The 5929-nt window shown below is 49.3% G+C and overlaps 1 non-coding gene across 1 annotated transcript; it reads right to left on the bottom strand.

Moving 5' to 3' along the window:
- Positions 1-5328: 5328 nt before the first annotated feature.
- LOC120975157 (small nucleolar RNA snoR99) lies at positions 5329-5430 on the bottom strand. The gene has a single exon (XR_005770987.1). It is a non-coding gene; the product is annotated as a small nucleolar RNA snoR99 (small nucleolar RNA).
- Between the last annotated feature and the right edge of the window lie 499 nt (positions 5431-5929).

The following is a 5929-nucleotide window of genomic DNA, read 5'->3' as shown; positions in this document are numbered from 1 at the left end:
TATATATATAGAGAGAGAGAGAGAGAGAGTTGGCGGAGTAGCTTGTGGCTTGTAAAAGAAAGATGGAAAAAAGTCGTCGTGCTAAGGCGCTACAGGACCATCACTCTAGAACAACAACCATCATCGATAAAGAGAAGTAGATCAGAACCTACTTTGTTTTAGGCCAACTCCAACGCACGACCCCAAATGGTCCGGCCGCGTCCGTTTGGAGGGTAAACAGGCATAAAACCAGGCACAACACGCAGGAGCAAATGGACATCTGTCTATTTTCTGTCCGCTTTCGCCCCATCATCGGCCCAAATTTAGGTTGCGTTTGCGCCAAAGCAGACAGCGCGCTGACGGGCGGGGCGCACGCCTTTGTCTACCCCTGGCCCTCCCGTCGGGGATGCAAACAATCCCATTTTCCCTCCTCCCCCCAAAACCCTCCCGCGCTATCCCTCCCCTTCCTCCATCATGGCCCCGGAGAAACCCGGCGACCCGCCCGCTGCCGCGGGCCGACGGCGTCAAATAAGGGCCCGAAGAAGCTACATTCGGAGCTCACACCGGAGGAGCAGGCGCACCTCGACCATGAATCGGCCAAACGGAGGGGACAACGGATCGTAGCAGCGGAGCAGAAGCCGTGGCTGAGTACGCTGCGGAAGTCGCGACCATGTAGAAGGCCATTCAGTACAAGGCTGACGTCAACAAGAACGGGGAGATCATCACCTAGGCCATGCAGGCAGCTACAGCGAATGCCCTTATGATGCTAGGGTTGTGCCGACCGCCGTCGGCCATTGTCTCCGCTGCCGCAATGGCCGCGGCGAGCACATGCTCGTCAGCCATTCGCCCTCCGCATTGTCAGTTGCCGGCCTCCTCCGTAACCCTGGAGACGCCCGGGTTCTCCACATCGCGGCTGCACGGCCAAACCCGGTTCTCGACGTCGCCAAACGACCGCGGGATCGCGCTGGCCACCCCCTCCATCACGCCCGTCATCGACCTCAACGTCACGCCTGTGGTTGGCCAGTCGTCGGATGGGATGCCCCGGAAGCAGGCCCAGTCCATTCCAACAGCCACATTTTCCAACGCATGCAAGCTATTCGCATTGACGGCACCGGTCGAGGACCCTGATTACACCCAGTTCATGCAAGACATCATCTTCGAGGGAAATGGGCAGGCTTTCCAGAAATGTTCAACCTAGATGGCCTGCACTAGGGAGGCCTCGGCTAACGTGCGACCATGAACTATGGCCGTTCTTTTTGAAGGCTGGCTAGTGTGCGGGCGCTGGCCTTGTTGCCGGCATGCAGAACTTGTTCATTTTGGAGGCTGGTGCTGGTTTTGTTGCCGGCGTGAAACTCGAGGCTTGACCATTTTGCTCTTTTTGAAGGCTTCTTGGACTTAAAATATCTGTTCTTGATTTATCGCATGCTGGAAAGTCTTCAGCTCAAAGTTTGCTTGGGCAGAAGAGCAGCCTTCTTCTGAACCCAAAACAGTAAAGGTCCACCTTTACTGTTTGTAGTAGAGGTCCACTTCGGTGGACTGTAGTAGGTTGTCAACCTTCGTGTTGTTGGAGGCGGAGATGGCGGCTAACATCGTCAGGTTGACGTTGAGCACCACGCCGCGCGCTGCCAGGTCGATGAACTCGTGGATATAACCGACATTCAAGGTGCCATATCCCATCTCGAACGCGGGTACCTTCAGAAGGTTGGTGCGGTACACCATGATCAATATGATGGAGGCGAATAAGACGACCACACACACGAGGCTGTAGAGGAAAACACCCACTTTGGCGGCTGGCTCGCTGCACTCCGAGCGCTCCGGTGAGAATATGACAGGCGGCTCCGGGCACTCTTGGTTGCTCATCAGGAAGATCGATGGGGAGGCAAGCAAAGCAAGGCAAGGAGAGAGAGTTCACTGTATTGAAAGCGATACGCTCGCTACGAAGAAGTGTTGAGAACTGCTGAGCGGTGAGATCTAGTACTAATATATAGTGGCGAGATCGAGGGGGGAGGTGGCAAGCAAGGCGAGAGAAATGTCACTCTGTAATGAAAAAGGTGCCATGGGAATAAGGTAAGAAAGAGATAGGGGAGAGAGAGAGAGAGAGATTCTTTCCGTCCAATCTAGAAAAAAGGCTTTTCCTTCCATGGTGGGAAGAAGAATGAAGAAAGAGAAGGGACTTGTCCAACTAAAAAAAGAAGAATTTTGTTTTGGTGCCGTGTAATCTTGTCCGGATTTTCTTCCTTTTACAGAAGGGAAAACATGGCCCATAGGGATCCTGCTCCTGCGCCACGGTCCGGTAGTCTCACACCATCCCGTGAGCTTCGCAACGTGTGTACCACGACGCTAAACGGAAGAGAAAAAACAGTCTTTTTTGAACACGGTACAAACGCAACCGCTCATATAAACGCGCATATATTCATCCCTATGAACGCACAAACGCACACCCTACCCCCATGAGCATCTCCGAGAGACTGAGCTGGCATATCATCTTGAGATTTTATGAAATCACCGTAAGCGCCTCGTAGTCGACGGGAACGTCTCCTTCCACTGAAAATGTATCGCCGGAAATCCTGAAATAAACCCAGAATAAATGCGAGCATCAGGATTTGAATCCTGATGAGCTGGGGATACCACTGTCCACCTAACCATCTCAACCATAGGTTGATTCGCAAGCGAAAAACAGTCTGATGCAAACGTGTGCATCTATGGGCCATCCAAAGTATGCACCGCTCGCGCACAGGTTGCGGCTCGTGCCAAAGCAAATGCTAACTAGACGTGACATTTTTTTTTTTACAGTAACTAGATTTATTCCTTATATAATAGTCATATCGTTTATAAGAAAATGAGAAATAAATTAGGGATAACAACATCCAAAGAACCAGGAGATCTAATAGTAAACGAGTGTCTTGCTAACTCGTCAGCCACCTGATTCGCTTCTCTAAAACAATGTTTTGAAAGCTAACTTTGAGGAATCGAGAGATAGCGCTGCTTACATTTAGCAACAACGGCGGCATTAGGTCTCAAATATTCATCCATCAAATTAACTCATTCAACTGCAAAGAAGCTATCCGATTTCACCTCTGGTGAATTGGCAGAAGGAATATACCACCAAGAACCAAGATGCCGTGGAGAGAGAGAGAAAGAGAGAGAGAGAGAGAGAGAGAGAGAGAGAGAGAGAGAGAGATTGTGTTTGTCAATGTGGCGACGACAAGCTGGCATATGCCGACAACCACTACGCAAGTCTTCCGGCAGCCTAGCCTAGCCAATTCAGTGAAAAAGTGCACAACCGTTCAAACTCACACCTATCCATAGTAGGCTGCATTTAATTATCCACAAATTAAGGTCGAGAAATTGTAATTTCCATAGGAGTGTGTGAAGTGTCGATCATACCCAAGCCCCTATTTCCCGGGGTGATTTTGCTCTCACAATTCACCACTTGGGTGAAAGCAACGTTTGAGCCTAGGGGATTTTGACGCGTGTATTAATTTGGGAGGGCAGGGTGTACAGTTACGTTGTGGCTATAGGCTCTCGGTTAAAATTTTGCTAACGTGGTTATTGATCCCGTGTGTGCGCTTAGCGATTTCTGGTGCGGGTGGGCCATTCTCATCCGTTGACCTGGTTGCATAAAGTTCGTTCGGCGGTGGGCTGCATGCGCAGGTTTCCATCTCTTTCTGGGCTGGCCGTGTCCCTTTTTCTTACGATCGCGGTGGTGTGCGTTAGGTCGGTGCCGCTTCATCGTGAAAAATCACCGCCGCTTCGACCGTGTAATCCAGAGGATGCTGGTTCTTCTGTTCGGTGTCGCTTCTGTCATAATCTAGAGACCTCACGGTATACGTTTCGTGTTTCTTTTTGTTTCTTCTTTCTACCTTTCACGGGCTATAAATAGGCTTTCCTTCTCGTCACGTTATTCTAATGTGATTGTTCTGTGGGCTTTGTTTCCTCGCTTCCGCATACATTAACTCCATGGTCGGCTCTTCTTCCAGTCATAATGGCCCGCAGCGGCCGCGTCGGCCTCCTCGCCTGCGGGGGGCTGTGGTTGGTCGAGGCAATGCTTCGGGTCGTTCTGCTGTTCCCGACGCTGTACCTACCGAGGCTGCCGCTGCTGCTCATGAGACTAGCCACAATTGGTAGTAACATCGAGTAGTAACATGCCCAAGTTACTATTCTGTGCTACTATCTTTATAGTAGGGAATAACATATCTGTGGTAACATGCAACACTTTATTTATTAGGCTATAGACTCACATTATCTTGATATGTGTGATGTTACTCATACTAGTAGTAACTAGCTATGTTATCACATGCATCTCTTTCTTCATTTATTGCTTGCCACACCATCTATTTTATCTAGATATGTGTGATATTACTACATATGTTAGTCCCACTGTGGGTAGTCTGAGCAGTACTGTTGCCACCCACCAAAGCTTCCTCACTGGTCTGCGTCGCGCTGCTCAAGCGGAACTGGTGCCAGGGCCGCCGTGGGGCATTTATGACAAGGTAAGCGGCAGCCACCACGGAGCAGGCGGCTGTGCCGTTCTGGCTGCCGTCGCCGGGAGCTGCTTGGCGCCGCCATCTCCCTGGCATCCAGCACGACAACGTCGTCTGCGGGGTCGGCCAATCTCTTCTCAGCGGTCTACAACGTCCACGGCTGGGGCGTGCTCCAACCGCTTGGTCTCCCCGCGCGCGCCGCCCATGCAGCATGCACCGCCGCACCTCCTTCACATGCGTGCTCGGCTGCCCACGGACACCCGCGTACGTGCCGCATCCCTCAACGACATGTGGGGCACCAGCCGATCGCCGCCACGGGAACAAGCGCTGCCCATGTACTGGGCTCCTCTGCTACCAATTAGCGTCGCCCCGCCCAGTCACCCGCGTTCCCACCCACCGTACCCACGATCGTCGGCGATGGACGCACACTCGTTGCTCTTGCACTCGCTTCTGCTACTATCCCTCTCTCCCAGTCATCACGTATACTAAAAATTGGAGGTGCCGCTGCTGTTCTTCTTCTATTTCTCTCCATGCATGACTGCAGCAACTCCCTCTCTCCCCTGACCGTGCACACCGCGGTAGCTCTTGCTCTCTCAGTCATGTAGCAACAGCTTCTCTTTTGCTGAATTAGTGTATCAATCTGAAATCTGGTTTTTTTTTTGTTATAATAAAATGTCAGTGTGATGCCAAGCTTAATGCATAGAAACCTATAGAAATATACACGTAGTATTCTTGATGGTGATATTTCATGATCTCTATCTGTTTGTTAATATGTCTACAAGAACTAAACATCTTCACATCAGTTAATGATGAGATAGAAACTGTTCGTTTTAGCAGACAAAAAGTGAAGACGATGCTTATATATAAATATTCCATCGATTAATGATCAGCTAAAAACAGAAGGTTTTAGCAGAAAAAGTGAAGGAAGATATATCAGGTGCAAGGGACTGCTTACTCCCAGATGCGGTTTCACTATTTTCAGATTCGATAAGCAAAGGTTATTTCTAGATCGTAGCAGGCAAAATACTATTGTGGGTTTAGATACATTTTTTAGATGTGGATTGGAGGTTCGCGTGATACTCATGTCTTCTCTATTTGGGATGCAAGTTCAAGTGAAGTCATTTTCTATATCTTTTTTTATGTTCATTTCGTATGTAAATTGAAGTCATTTTATTGTATTCCAGAACATACTTTTTGTGGAATAAGACACTGTATGAAGCCAGAAGCGATACATACGAGTCATAATGCAGGTTTTGGGTTCCAATTGCCACATTTTCTTTGAAGCTCCACTGTAAATTTGAAATTTATACTCTTATTAAATCGGTTTAGAGACCTGACTGGTATGAAATGGTATGCAAAAACTAGATTAGATGCCTATATTTCTTTTACATGCACTGCTGCTTATTCGGGCATGGGCACCTCCTCAATAAGTACAGATGATATCCTCTCCTTTCGTTGCATCTACA

This window comes from Aegilops tauschii, chromosome 2, assembly GCF_002575655.3.
Source record: "Aegilops tauschii subsp. strangulata cultivar AL8/78 chromosome 2, Aet v6.0, whole genome shotgun sequence".
In the NCBI taxonomy this organism is placed as follows: Eukaryota; Viridiplantae; Streptophyta; class Magnoliopsida; order Poales; family Poaceae; genus Aegilops; species Aegilops tauschii.
This window is presented reverse-complemented; position numbering and strand designations above follow the sequence as displayed.